The 15,548-nt window shown below is 38.7% G+C and overlaps 1 long non-coding RNA gene across 1 annotated transcript in view; it reads right to left on the bottom strand.

The window, feature by feature from the left end:
- Positions 1-15,548, bottom strand: part of LOC144233109 (uncharacterized) — a 66,673-nt gene that overhangs the window by 47,808 nt on the left and 3,317 nt on the right. Inside the window, exon 2 of the long non-coding RNA XR_013335593.1 lies at positions 9,550-9,654. This is a non-coding gene — a long non-coding RNA (uncharacterized LOC144233109). The remainder of the gene's footprint in view (positions 1-9,549; positions 9,655-15,548) is intronic.

The raw sequence follows: 15,548 nt of genomic DNA, 5'->3' as shown, positions 1-15,548 counted from the left end.
AAATCACAACAAGAAACCTAAAAGGAACTGAGATAAAGAATATGCCTGATAGAGGATTTAAAGCAATGATCATAAAGATATTAACTGGACTTGAGTGGAGGATTTCAGTGAGGCCCTTAACAAAGGATAGAAAACATAAAAAAGAACCAATCAGAGATGAAGAACACAAAAACTGAAATTAAAAAGACACTAGATGGAATAAATAGTAGACTAGAGGAAGCAGATGATTGGGTCAGTGACCTGGAAGACAGAGTAATGGAAAGCAATCACTCTGAATAGGAAATAGAAAAACAAATTTTAAAAATGGAAACAGACATAGGAAACTCAGTGACACTTTCAAGTGTAATAACATCTAATTATAGGGATCCCAGAAGGAGAAGAGAAAGGGGGCAGAATATTTATTTGAAGAAATAATAGCTGAAAACTTCCCAAACCTGATAAAGGAAACAGATCCAGATCCAGGAGGCCCAGAGAGCCCCCAACAAAATCAACCCAAGGAGGTCCATACCAAGACACATAGTAGTTAAAATGGCAAAAAGTACTGATAAAGAGAAGATTTTAAAATCATCAAGATAAAAGTTACATACAAGGGAAACCCCATAAGGCTGTCAGAAATTTTGCAGGCCAGAAGGGAGTTGATGACTTATTCAAAGGGCTGAAAGGAAAGGAAAAAACAAACAAACAAACCCTGCAGCCAAGAAAACTCTATCCAGCAAGACTATCATTCAGAATGGACAGAGAGATAAAGAGTTTCCCAGACATACAAAAGTTAAAGGAATTCTTCAGTAAAAACCAGCTGAACAAGAAATGCTACAGGGTACTCTTTGAGTGGGAAGAAAAGACTATAAGAGTAAGAAGTAAGGAGTAGGAGTAAGAAAATAGTAGAAGAAAAGTAGGAAGCACAAAAGCAGTAAAATTAAGTGTATCTACAAAAATCAATCAAGAAATTCACAAAAAGATGTGAAGTGTGACATCATATGCCTAAAACATGGTAGGGCGAAGAGTAAAGTATAGGTTAAACCTTAAGCAACCATCAACTTAGTACAGACTGCTACATACAGAAGGTGTTATAAACAACCGAATGGTAACCACAAATCAAAAACTGTAATAGACATGCAAAAAAAAAAAAAAAAAAGAGAGAGAGAGAAAAGGGGGTGCCTGGAGAGCTCAGTTGGTTAAGCATTCAACTCTTGATTTAGGCTCAGGTAATAATCTCGTGATTCATGAGTTTGAGCCCCACATCAGGCTCTGTGCTGAGCATGGACCCTGCTTGGAATTCTCTCTCCCTCTCTCTCTGCACCACTCCTCGCCATGCTCACTCAAGCACTCATGCTCTCTCTCTTTCTCAAAATAAATAGGTTTTTAAAAATAAAGAGAAAGGAATCTAAGCATATCACTAAAGAAAGCCAACAAACCATGAAATGAGCAGGAGAAGAAAGAATCAGAGAAAACCTGTAGAAACAACCATGAAACAAGTAACAAAATGGCAATAAATACATAATTTATCAATAATTACTTTGGGTGTAAATGGATTAAATGCTCCAATAAAAGGACATATAGTGATGGAATAGTTAAAAAAAAACAAAAACAAGCCCCATCTATATGCTGTCTATAAGAGACTAATTTCAGACTGAAAGACACATGCAGATTGAAAGTAAAGGGATGGAAAAGCATTTATCATGCCAATGGAAGTGAAAAGAAAGCCAGAGCAGTAATACTTGTATTGAACAAAACAGACGTTAAAAGAAAAACTGGGGGTTGCCTGGCTGACTCAGTTGGTTAAGCATCCAACTTTGGCTTATGTCATGATCTCATGACTGGTGAGTTTAAGCCCCATGTAGGGCTCTTTGCTGAGAGTGTAGAGCCTGGAGTCTGCTTTGGATTCTGTGTCTCCCTCTTTCTCTGCCCCTCTCCTGCTCATGCTCTGCCTCTCTCTCTCTCAAAAATAAATAAACATTTTAAAAAATTAATAAAAATTCTAAAAAAATAAGAAAAAGAAAAATTGAGACAAAAAAGAACACTACATAATTATAAAGGGAACACGCCAACAAGAAGAGGTAACAATTGTAAATATTTATGCACTCAACATGAAAGCATCAAATACATAAAGCAGCTAACAACAAATATGAAGGAAGTAATCAATAGTAATACAATAATAGTAAGGGACTTTAACACCTCACTTACATCAATGGATAGATAATCCAAATAGGAATTAATAAGGAAAAAATGGCTTTGTATGACACAATGGACTGGATGAATCTAACAGATATATTCAGAACAGTCCATCTTAAAACAGAATACACATTTTCCCCTTAATCCTTTTCTTTTAGTAAATTCTAAACTCCCAACATGGGGCTCAAACTCACAACCCCAATATAAAGAATCACATGCTCTACCAACTGAGCCAGTCAGGCACCCACATTCTTTTAAAATATTTTTTTTAAATTTTTATTGATTGTTTAGAGAAAGACAGAGTGCAAGTAGGGGAGGTGCAGAGAGAGAGAGGGAGACACAGAATCAGAAGTAGGCTCCAGGCTCTGAGCTGTCAGCACAGAGCTTGATGTGGGGCTTGAACCCACAGACCATGAGATCATGACCCTAGCCAAAGTTGTATGCTCAACCGACTGAACCACCCAGGTGTCCCTCCCACATTCTTTTTTAAGTGCACATGGAACATCTCCAGAATACATCACATATCAGGCCACAAAAAAAAGCCTCAAAAAGACAAAAGTCATACCATGCATCTTTCCCAACTACAATGCTATGAAACTGGAAATCAGTCACAAGAAAAAATTTGTAAGGAACACAGATACATGAAGGTTAAGTAACTTCCTATCAAAAAATGAATAGGTGAACCAAGAAATAAAATAGAAAATAAAAATATACATGGTAACAAATGAAAATGAAAACACAATGGCCCAAAATTTTGAGGATGCAGCAATAGCTGTTCTAAGAAGAAAGTTTATAGCAAGAGAGGTCTACTTCAAGAAGCAAGAAAAATCTCAAATAAACAACTTAACCTTACACCTAAAAAATCTAGAAAAAGAAGGGATAAAAAACCCTAAAATAAATAGAAGGAAGGAAATAATAAAGGTTAGAGCAGAAATAAAATAGAAACAAAAAAGTAATAAACTAGATCAAGAAAGCCAGGAGCTGCTTCCTTGAAAAGATTAACAAATGCATAAACTTTCACAGCCAGACTCATTAAAAAAAAAGAAAAGAAAACAAAAGAGAGAGGGAGAAGACTCAAATAAAATCAGAAGTGAAAGAGGAGAAATAACCCCTTGACACCATAGAAATACAAAAAATTATAAGTCAAAGTTAATGAAAAATTATGTGTCACCAAAAATTATGTCAGTCAAATGGATTAATTCCTAGAAATGTAAAACCTACCAAAACTGAATCAGGAAGAAATATAAAGTTTGAACAGACCAATTACCAGTAATGAAACTGAATCAGTAATAAAAAAAAAAAAATTCCAACAAACAAAAATCTAGGACCAGACGGCTTCACAGGTGAATACTAAATATTTAAAGAACAGTGAATACCTGTTCTTTTCAAGCTATTCCAATAATTATAAGATGAAGAAAAGCTTCCAAATTCATTCTACAAGGCCAGTACTGCCCTGATACCAAAACCAGATAAAATTGCTACCAGAAAAAGAGAATTAGAGGCCAATAATTCTGATGACATAGATGCAAAAATCCTTACCAAAATACCAGCAAACTGAATCTAACAATACATTAAGGAAAAAACATTCACCACAGTCAAAGTGGGATGCAAGAGTGGTTCAATATTTACAAATTGATCAATGTGATACACATGATCATTTCACGATGCAGAAAAAGTATCTGACAAAAGTACAGCATCCATTCATGATAAAAGCTTCAACAAAGTAAGTTTGGAGGGAATATACTTCAACATAATAAAGGCTATATGTGAACAACCAATAGCAAACATCATGCTCAATAGGAAAAAACTGAGAGCTTTCCCCCTAAGATCATGAATAAGACAAGGATGTCCACTCTTACCATCTTATTCAACATAGGACTGAAAGTGCTAGCCACAGTAATTAGACAAGACAAAGAAATAAAAGCCATCCAAATTGGTAAGGAAGAAGTAAAAGTCTCACTACTTGCAGGCGATATGACACTATACACAGAAAACTCTAACAACTCTACCAAAAAACTACTAGAATGGATAAATGAATGCAGTAAAGTCACAGGATACACAGTCAATATACAGAAATTCGTTGCATTTCCATACATTAATAATAAAGTAGCACAAAGAGAAATTAAGAAAACAATCTCACTGACAGCTGCACCAAAAGTAATAAAACACCTAGGAATAAATTTAACAAAAGAAGTGAAAGATCTGTACTCTGAAAACTATAAAACACTGATGAAAGAAATTCAAGATGATACACGAATGGAAAGGTATCCCATGCTCATGGATTGGAAAAACAAATATTGTTAAAATGTTCATACTACCCAAAGCAATCTACAGATTTAATACAATCTCTATCAAAATGCCAACAGCATTTTTCACAGAACTAGAACAAATAATCTTAAAATTTGTATGGTACCACAAAAGACCCTGAATAGCCAAAGCAATCTTGAGAAAGAGAAACAAAGCTGGAAGTATCACAATTCCAGATTTCAAGTTATATTACAGAGCAGTTATAATTAAAACAGTATAGTACTGGCACAAAAATAGACACATAGATCAATGAAACAAAATAGAAAACCCAGAAATAAACACACAGTTATATGGTCAATTCATCTTCAAGAAAGGATGCAAGAATATGTAATGGGAAAAAGACGTCTCTTCAACAAACATTGTTGGGAAAACTAGACAACTATAAGCAAAAGAATGAGATTGGGCCACTTTCTTACACTATACACAAAAGCAAACTCAAAATGGATTAAAGATCTAAATGTCCAACCTAAAACCATAAAAGTCCTAGAAAAGAACACAGGCGTAATTTCTCTGACATTGGCCATTGAAACATTTAAAAACATTTTTTTAATGTTTTATTTATTTTTTCAGAGAGAGATAGACACAGCATGAGCAGGGGAGGGTCAAAGAGAGAAGGAGACACAGAATCTGAAGACAGGCTCCAGGCTCCGAGCTGTCAGCACAGAACCCGATGCGGGGCTTGAACCCACAAACTGTGAGGTCATGACCTGAGCTGAAGTCGGATGCTTAACCGACTGAGCCACACAGGCACCCCCATTGCAACATTTTTTTTAGATATGTCTAGAGGTAAGGCAAAAATAAACTATTGGGACTACATCAAAATAAAAAGCTTCTGCACAGCAAAGGAAACCATCAACAAAACTATAAGGCAGCTTACTGAATGGGAGAAGATATTTGCCAATGATGTATCCAATAAAGGGTTAGTATTCAGAATATTTAAAGAACTGACAAAACTTAATAGCCCAAAACCAAATAATCCAATTTAAAAATGGGCAGAAGACATGAAAAGACATTTCTCGGAAGAAGACATCCAGATGGCCAACAGACAATGAAAAGATGCTCAACATCGCTCATTATCAGGGATATGCAAATCAAGAGTACAATAAGATATCACATTACACCTGTCAGAATGGCTAAAATCAAAAACAGGAAACGGATGACAAGAATGTGGAGAAAAAGGAACCCTTTTGCATTCTGGGTGGGAATGCAAACTGGTGCAATCCCCAAAAAGTTAAAAATAGAACTATCCTATGATCCAGGAATCATACTACTGGGTATTTATCCAAAAAAATACAAAAACTCTAATTCAAAGGGATACATGCTCCCTTATGTTTATAGCAGCATTACTTAAATAGTCAAATTATGGAAGCAGTCCAAGTTCCATCAGTAGACAAACGGATAAAGAAGTGGCATATAGATACAATGGAATATTACTCAGCCATAAAAAGAATGAAATCTTACTATTTGCAACATGGCTAAAGCTAGAAAGTATACTGCTAATTGAAGTAAGTCAGCTAGACAAATACTATATAATCTCACTCATGTGTGGAATTTAAGAAACAAAACAAATGAGCAAAGAAAAGAGAGAGAAAAACAAACCAAGAAACAGACTCTTAACTACAGAAAACAAACTGATGGTTCCCAGAGGGGAGGTGGGTAAGGGGAGGGGTGAAATAGATGATGGGGATTAAGACTACACTTAAGGGGCATGTGGGTGGCTCAGTCCATTTAAGTGTCTGATTCTCGATTTTGGCCCAGGTCATGATCTCACTGTTCATGAGTTTGAGCCCTGCATCGGGCTCTGTGCTGAGAGTGCAGAGCCTGCTTGGTTTCTCTCTTTTTCTCTCTCTCCACCTCTCCCTTCCTCTCTGTTTCTCTTTCTCTCTCAAAATAAATAATTAAACTTAAAAACAAGAAAATACCTATCATGATAAAATAAAACTATTGGGGTGGAGCATCTTTCATTGAGAGGGATAGCGATAAGGTAGCTGGCGAAGCCAGTAAATAGGGTCAAAGGCAAATGGCAAGAGTCTCAAAGGGATGGGGTGAACCCATCTTCCCTGAGGGTGGAAGTGAATGGTGTAGAGATTCTGGGGGACTTGTAGGACAGGAGGCCTCCATTAGCCAGGCTACAGCCTGAGGGACAAGTAATATCCTTTAAAATGAGGTCAGTCTCAAGGATAAGGAATGGAATCTTTAGGGAAGCCATGAGGATATGGGGGATTGGGGGAATTTTTTTCCACTGGAACAGGGTTGCAGAGGGAGGTAGGAAAGAAGTGTGAAGGAGAAGTACAGAGCAGGGACAGAATAGAGATGACTGGAAGAAATTACAGATGCATACTGAGCAAGGAGTACAGGGGTGTGTTGAAAGGAGGAATGAGGGGGCCTCAAAGTTTGTTAGGAGCTCTTGAGTGACCTGGTGACAGCCTGGGTAGGTTACTCTTCCCACAGAATTTAAAGTCTCAGGTGGGTGAGAAGACACTAGTCTCTCTGGAAAGTGTCAGAGGAGATGTGGCCTCGAGTGCAAAGACACAGAAGAGAGGCTTAGTCAGGGCTCCAGGCTGAGGCAATAGGAATGGGGTTTCAAAGAGGGATGGAGCCCCAGGCTTGGGGTGGGAAAGTTCTTGCGCTCTGCTCAGAGGGCTCCATGGGACCATCTGGCACAGAGCAGGTGTGTCAGCTGACTTGAATTCCAATCTGATCATTTGAGTTGTTGTTGATTTTTTTTAAGTAATCTCTGCACTCAACACGGGGCTTGAACTCTTGACCCGGAAATCAAGAATCGCATGCTCTTCCAACTGAGCCAGCCAGGCATCTGACAATACCTGATCATTTGAAAGAAACAGAAAGTCATTGAGCAATTGCTCTCTGTTAATTGTTTCAGGGGTGGAAGGGTTCTGAGAATGGAATTAAAATAATCCCTCTGCATGCTCACATCATAAAAGCATAGTAGCGAGCATATCACGCTGGCTTGCTATGATGCACGAGGAGATGGTTCAGTATGAGAAAAAACATCTTGTTGGTTTTGGAGCCAAAAAATCAAAGCTGTAAAGACCATATGATCTGTGGCAGCAGTTTCTCTTCAAAGATAGGTTTATAAGTAATCAGAGTAGGAGGCCTTGCTGGGTAAGGCATGAATCTTTCCAAATGCTGTTCACTGGCACAGAAGGATGCCAACTGTATTCTACTTCAACCCTTTTCTGTTACCCTAATACGAATGAAAGAATTATAATAACAGTTATGATTAGTGGAGTACTTCAAGGTACCTACATCTCAATGAAGTATTTCCTAGTCCTGTATTTCACGGAGTTGTTTTCTGATCTACTCCGGATATTCAGTGGAATGCATGTGAGCCAGAAACTGCAAGAGTAAGAAGAGAGTTCAAGATGCAAGAAGAAAAAAGAGACAATAATATGAATGTCACCTTTTCTCTTTTTTTCACAGTAGGAAGTACTATTGTATTAGAGTGCGCTGAGGTGAACAGAATGTAAGAGATACTAGTATGTTAAGTGAGATGTAACTCATGCTTCTGTTGCAGTAGTGCTAGTATCTCTGATAGAGTTTGATCTGAAAGCAGTTTTATTATTTTGCATTTATAAATAAGCCTCAAGAGTGACGGATTTCAGGGGTCTCTGGATGGCTCAGTCAATAGAGCACATGGCTCTTGGTCTCAGGGTTGTCAGTTTGAGCCCCACATTGTGTATAGAGATGACTTAAAAATAAAATTAAAAAAGAAAGATGGACAGATTTCACATGTGACTTTGTCATTATAAATAAAGGGTGGAGGGAGGGAAGGAGATATGGCATACCTCACTACTTCTGAGGTACTCTATATAAATAACTCTGCACTTAATCATGAAAGTGGATTTGACCTTTAGGGAAAGACCTTTTTCACAAGGCAATCGATTTTTGCCATTCTTTGGAGCGTTTACTTAAGAAAGATTTTCCTGTGATCAACCTTCCCTGCAAAAGACATTATGTCTAACAAACACCATTTCCTATATCAAAATTGGATGGTCTAAAATCCATGCTTAGAGTGTGCTGTGATATTCTCTAGGTAGGCATCATGACTTGAATGGATAATTTCAGATTAGGCTGCAGAAGTACTGTATGGAGACATTGTGCTCTAAAAAGGAGTTTTTTTCTACCATAAATTGTTTTGACAGTTTTACCATCCATCACCGATCTCTTGATATTGCAAAAGGGAATTTATGAGAAAGAACACGGCTGCTTCTTTCTGACTGGGTGCTAGACTGGAGATGTTTTGGGGAAGAAAGACCTTAACAAGGCTTGGAGGAAAGGCATCCATAGAGTATTTATTATTCTCTCCACTTCCTTTCTTTAAAGTATTGTCATTGAGGTCATTATAAATCTTTGAAAGCAGCACTTCTGTCCTGTATCCTATACCCACTACCAGCAGATATTTATAGAAATAAAATAGTATCTTGCATCCCTTCAGTGAAGTTCCACAAAGCTGGTTCCAAATAAAAATGAATAAATAATGTTGACCTAAGCCTTGTAGATAATGTTAAAAAGCAAAAAATTGATTAGTCCATCAGTTCTGTTATGTGCTGACACTAACACCCTCGGATTTGGGAAGTTGGCTTATTTTAAGAGAAAATGGTTTAGAAGATGCAAGGAAAAACAAACCAGAAAACCCATTAATAGATATTGATTTTGTTACAACATCAATTTGATAACTTTCTGATTGCCTTTTAACAGTGGTGAACTAGTTGAGTTAGTACAAGTTGGTGAAAAAATGATTTATATGTATATAAATATATATTATAACCTATATTACACGCACACATATATAGATACATATACATATAGACACATATATATGTATGTGTGTATGCTAACTTTGTCCTTTCTATTTCAGGGTCAAAGAAAAGATTTGAGATTTGAAAATTAACTGCAATGATGCGGACGTGCATTAGAAATAATAAAATTTTCATTGTAGTACTTTCTTTAAGTACCTGCATTAACACATTACATTTAAGCTTAGATTATTCCTAAGATTTCTTTAACATGTATACATATCAAAGGGCCAGAAAGCTGTCAACTTACATTTCTTTAATTCCTGAGTTATGAGGCAGCAGTCTGACTGTGTTCATCTCTACATCCGTGGTTCCATGCACAATGTCATACACACATTGGGTCTTCTATAAATGCCTATTGGATGAAAGAGTAGATGAATGAATGAAGCCTTAGGGTAAGGAGAAACTCTAAAAAGTCACTTCTCTTCCGTTATGATTCAACTTGAAGCATCTGTTTCAATTGATTTTCACATTCATATTCTGGTATGGATGCAGCCCTGCGCTCTTATATTTCCTCTACAGGAGGGATATTAGCCCACATCACATCATATTATGGTTTGCTGAATGTGTTCATCTCTCTTAGAAGATTCTAAAGTCTATACCTTTTCCAGTTTTCTATTTCTGGTGCCTAGCATGGTATGTGATACATGATAGATTTTCAGCAAGTACTCCATAAATGAACTGGAAGACTTCTCGAATAGCATGCTAGTCTTTGGTGGCTTGACCTTGGTCAAGTCACTGTACTCTGGGGATCAAAGTTTCCTCAGCCATAAAACAGATACTTTTTATCCTTCTGTGACTCTTACTACAGATGAGAAATACTTGGCTGTAGGGAAGTACCAAAGGTTGGGTAACTTGCAAAAAATTTTCTCCCACACAGAATTTCTTAGAAAGGAGAAGGGAAAAGGAACCAGCATTTATTATATGACTTACATAATCAACTTTGTAGCCATATGTGAGATAGGATGTTATTATTCTAATTTTATAGATAAGAAAAATTGGCTTCAGAGAGGTATGTAATTTGCCCAAGATCACACAGTCAGTCAATGGTTGGGTCAGGATTCAAATGTAGTTCTACTGACTTTAGAAGCCCATTTAATTTCCTTCATGCACATGATCCCACCTGTTCACATCCTGATAAGATAGAAAACCCAGGGGCGTCTGGGTGGCTTAGTCGGTTAAGCGTCCGACTTTCGCTTAGGTCATGATCTCGCGGTTCGTCGGTTCGGGCCCCGCATCAGGCTCTGTGCTGACAGCCAGCTCAGAGCCTGGAGCCTGTTTCAGTCTGTGTCTCCCTCTCTCTCTGACCCTCCCCTGCTCACTCTCTCTCTCTCTCCTAGAAATAAATAAAACATTAAAAAAAAAAAGATAGAAAACCCATTTTCACTGAGGATAGGATATACTATTTTCATTTTGTGCTTCTTTCCTTTATAACTTGAATCAAGGAAAAATATGAGACAGTCTTGCTGGGAATATATTCCCTAATTGTATTTCATCTGCTTAAGCTCCATGAAGGAAGTTGAAATTGAGGGCATGTCAAAATAAGGAAAAGAGACCATGTGGCAAATCATAAGCAAGATGATTCTACCACCTGGACAATAAACAAGAGGGTGACAGGACAGGCCTGATCAGCTGGAAAGAGAGCCAAGGCTGTTTGCCTGATAGGAGCAAGAGGAAGAGATCAGGTCATGGTGACTGACATAAGAAATGACAGGTCTATGGTGGTTTTGCAGGAAAAGTCCCCTAAGGTTCTCTGCATCCTATGGGTGTTAGATGGTGAGGCCCCAAGGCATATGTGATGATGGGCACAGGCCACTGCGTTAGAACTTCTTTTTATTGACTATAAAAATTGTTTAATGTTTATTTATTTTTGAGAGACAGGGAGACAGAGTGTGAGTCAGGGAGGGGGAGAGACATTGGGAGACACAGAATCCAAAACAGGCTCCAGGCTCTGAGCTGTCAGCACAGAGCCCAATGCGGGGCTCAAACTGGGGAATGGTGAGATCATGACCTAAGCCAAAGATGGGTGCTTACCCAACTGAGCCGCCCAGTTACCCCTCTTTTCTTTTAATTAATTAATTAATTAATTTTCAGAGAGACAGAGACAGCTTGAGTGGGAGAGGGGCTGACGGAAAGGGAGAGAAAGGATTCAAAGAAGGCTCCATGTGTCAGTGCCGAGCCTTATGCAGGCCATGAACCCATGAACCGTGAGCTCATGAGCTGGGCAGAAACCAAGGATTGGAGGCTTAATTGACTTGAGCCACCCAGGTGCTCCTAGAACTTCTACTTCTAAACTAATGTTAGATCCCTCATGGTTTTAAGAACTATTCTTTAGACTTTTTCCTGCTTGATTTTGTTTTATTAGGTTAACTTTCAATGTAACATTTTTAAGTGTTATTAACAGATTAATTCTAGGGATCTGTATGTTAATGTAAAGGTCAAACTGCCCCACACAATCATAGGAGCCGTGTAGGACGGATTTGTATCTGCTTTCTCTAGGAAACCTGAAGCAGGCTGATGATGTATTTGACAGAAAGTGTAAATGGTTTCTGTAATCCCAATTTTCTTCCTGCTATCTTACTTAGGTCTCCTCAAAAGTTACATATTAATTCACTATACTCAGGTAACCTCCTAAACTTTTAAAATAACATTTCTTCAAATAGAAGTTTTAAAAATACACATTGGATGGGAAGAAAGGGTGAGGAGATGCTCCTATAAATTTTATATGTGCGAGAAGCCAGGCGGCTGAGGGTCAGCTAACCAACATTGGCAAGTGGCACTGGCTCAGCCTGGGATGAACCAGATTAGGTTGGGGAACTTCTCTTTGCACTTTAGAAAAGAATATTCATCATCAGAATCTTTGTTTCTGACACCATTCTTTAATAAAAGGGATCATGGCTTCTCAGAAAAATAGGTAATTCTAAGACTGGGACAGGAAATACACAAGAAGAGCCTGGAGCTTCCTGAAGTACCAGAAAGTAAGGAAGCGCTCAAAGAAACAAAATACAACCATTGGTGGGGGTATGTTACAGAAACACAGGAGCCCTCAGGCTCTCTCGCTGTCAGAGTGGAGCCTGCTTCAGATCCTCTGTTCCCCTCTCTCTCTGCCCCTCCCCTACTTGCCTGTGCATGCTCGCTTTCTTTCTCTCTCTCTCAAAAATAAATAAACATTAAAAAAATCTAAAGAAAACAAAATAAAATACAGACTTTAATAATCACACTACTATTGTTTCATTAATTATAACAAATGTACCATACTAATATAAGAGGTTAACAATAGGGGAATCTGGGGGCGCCTGGGTGGCTCAGTCGGTTAAGCATTCGACTTCGGCTCAGGTCATGATCTCACGGTTCGTGGGTTCGAGCCCCAGCTCAGAGCCTGGAGCCTGTTTCAGATTCTGTGTCTCCACTCTCTCTGACCCTCCCCTGCTCATGCTCTCTCTCTCTCAGAAATAAATAAAACATTACAAAAATTTTTTAAAATAGGGGAATCTGGGTATAATGTAAATGGGAAAAAAACAGTATTTGTGAAGTTTTTTCTAAAAGGTAGTGGGCAGATTGTGGGATAAATAATGGGATAAGGAGAAAATGGATGCTAAAAGGATCTCTCACTTTTATTCATTCTATTAAAAAACTCTTATATTGCAAATGTTTATAATTTGTATAGTCAAGAAAATAAATCAAAATTAATTTTTCTAGATTTGTTCAGAGGTATTTGCTAGCTGGTAATCTGAAGGTGTGGGATGTTTTCTAGGACATAAGGAGGCAAGACACTCTTATCATGAATTGAAACCAAAACTGTGACATCACCGATGTAGAGTATTTATAGACTGTCTACAGAGTCTCACTATGTTGTACGGGCATGGTGGCTGGTCCACAAACATGGCCACCATGAACTCTTCCCCTCCTGTATGTGCATGCTGCTTCTCTCCTCAAGGGGGGAACTTATTTGCCTTCCTCTTGAATCTGTCTTTATCACTGACTTTAACCCATGAATACAGTAGAGGTGACTTTCTGAAATTTTTAAATCTAGACTTTAGAAAAAACAGCAGAGTCAGTTTCCCATCTCTTGAAATCAGCTTTCAAACTATGAGAAACCTAAGCCAAGTGGAGAGCTGGAGAGCCTACCTGTCTGCTTGCCTTCCTTCCTTTTTCCTTTCATTCACTTTTAGTGTTCACTGTAAAATTCTAAGAATACTAAAGTATTTGAAGAAAAAGAGAAAAAGTCTACCATTCCCATCCCTTCCACATATCCATCCCTATCTTTTAGAAGTAACAGTATGATCGGTATTTAGATCTGTGAGTGTGTGTGTGTGTATGTGTATGTGTGCACGCACGTGCTCACGTGCATGTGTGTGGGTGCCTGAATGGGTGTGTGTGCGTGCATCTGTATATAAAACATTTTGGAATCCTTGTGTGGTGATTGCTAGGCTTCCAGTAGTGTTCTTTTCTTTGAGAATGACTCCAGATATGGAAAGGTGGGTCTGTGGAATATTCTACACATTTTCTACCCTTCATGGACAGGCTGATTGATCCCAGAATGGACATGTGATCTAAGCCAAGACGATGACATTATTTATGTGCCATGGATATCAGGGAGTCTGGGAGTTAGCAGCTGGGCCACTTCAATGGTAGAAGAGATCTATCTGTATACCGAGGAGAAGATGCAGCCCTTGTTCATTTCTTTCTCATTCCTGAATCTTATTTTTTTTAATGTTTTATTTATTTCTGAGAGAGAGAGAGACAGTGTGAGCAGGGAAGGATCAGAGAGAGAGGGAGACACAGAATCTGAAACAGACTCCAGGCTCTGAGCTGTATGTCAGCACAGAGCCCAACGTGGGGCTCGAACCCACGAACTGTGAGATCATGACCTGAGCCGAAGTCAGATGCTTAACCGACTGAGCCACCCAGGCGCCCCTCTCATTCCTGAATCTAAATGGTCCAACATTAGCCACCAATTTATTAACTATGTCAGTACTTATCTAAAACACAATTTTATCTTTTGCTCAATCTAAACAAAACAAACTTTTGTTACCTGAAATAAAAAAATCTTAGTGTATATACGTACATAGAGAGTATTTCTAAAATGGGATAATAGAATTCATTACATTCTAAAGCTTCTGTTTCTCCCTTTGTACTATGCATCATGAGCATCATTTTACATACTCCCTTTAGAGACAGCATTTTATGTATGGAGGTACTGTAGTCTATTTAGTCATTTTCCTTTTGGTTGGTTATTTCAAGTATTTTTGCCATGAACAACGTGGCAAAGATGAGCACTAACGGGATTACGAGAAGCTGAAGGAAGAGGGTGTGGCTCCTTTCTTCTCTACTCTTAACTGCAATCTGTCTGCCTCTCCTGAGACAAACAGGTTTAGGAGACTCTAGGTTCTGTAAAAATTCCAGCAAAGATAATTTTGTATATTGTGGACAGGGGAAGCCAGCTGGAGAATCCTTTCTCCTCACAATCTCCATCCCTGGGAGCTTTGTGCAAAGCAAGGAATCCTGCAAAGTCTTTGGCTTCAGAGGTCTGTGGCCAATGGGGTCAGTGACTTTGGTCATATATAAGTGTGTCACATTTCTTTGGTTCCCGAGACCCAAAGGAAACTGACCCAGTAGGCAAAGTCCTCTTTCCTCTGGAGGCTAGGAGAGTGTAGGACTCTGGGGAGCAAACAAAGTTCCTCCGGTGGTCCATGAGGGGCCTTCTATACTGTAGCCTCACAGGAGAAAAGTCTGCTCCATTTTCCACCACTTGCAGAGGCGCTGCCCTGAAGACCCCTCCAGCAACCAGACAGGACCTTCAGAGAGTGAACAAGAGCAACGGACACACCTCCAAGGTGGTCTAGCCGTCAGAGAGAAGAAAGTCGCTCAGGTCAACCAGAACACATCCACTAAAGTCAAGCTTCTGGAAGAGACAGCTGGAAATTTGACCAAAGAAAGAACACTTAAGGAGATGCAAGTAAATTGTGTGTGCGTGTGCTTACATACACAGACTTTCTGGGGCTAAAAACATGATTTCCCATCCACACACTCTGCTAGACAAGCTGGAGGAGAGTTACTGATGGTCTGGCAAATCAAACTGTAGAGTCATTTCGAAACACAGAGCAAAAATTATAGAGAGGAAAACCGTTAGGAAAGAGTAAGAGACTTGGAGGGTGTATCAAGGGCACCTAACTAGCAAATAATAATAATAGGTGCTCCAGAGGAGCTAAAGGAACAGATGGAGGAGAGGCAATAATTAAACAAATT

Source organism: Crocuta crocuta, unplaced genomic scaffold, assembly GCF_008692635.1.
Source record: "Crocuta crocuta isolate KB4526 unplaced genomic scaffold, BGI_CrCroc_1.0 scaffold54, whole genome shotgun sequence".
Classification (NCBI taxonomy): domain Eukaryota; kingdom Metazoa; phylum Chordata; class Mammalia; order Carnivora; family Hyaenidae; genus Crocuta; species Crocuta crocuta.
The sequence above is the reverse complement of the archived record's forward strand: the minus strand, read 5'-3'. Positions and strand labels throughout refer to the sequence as shown.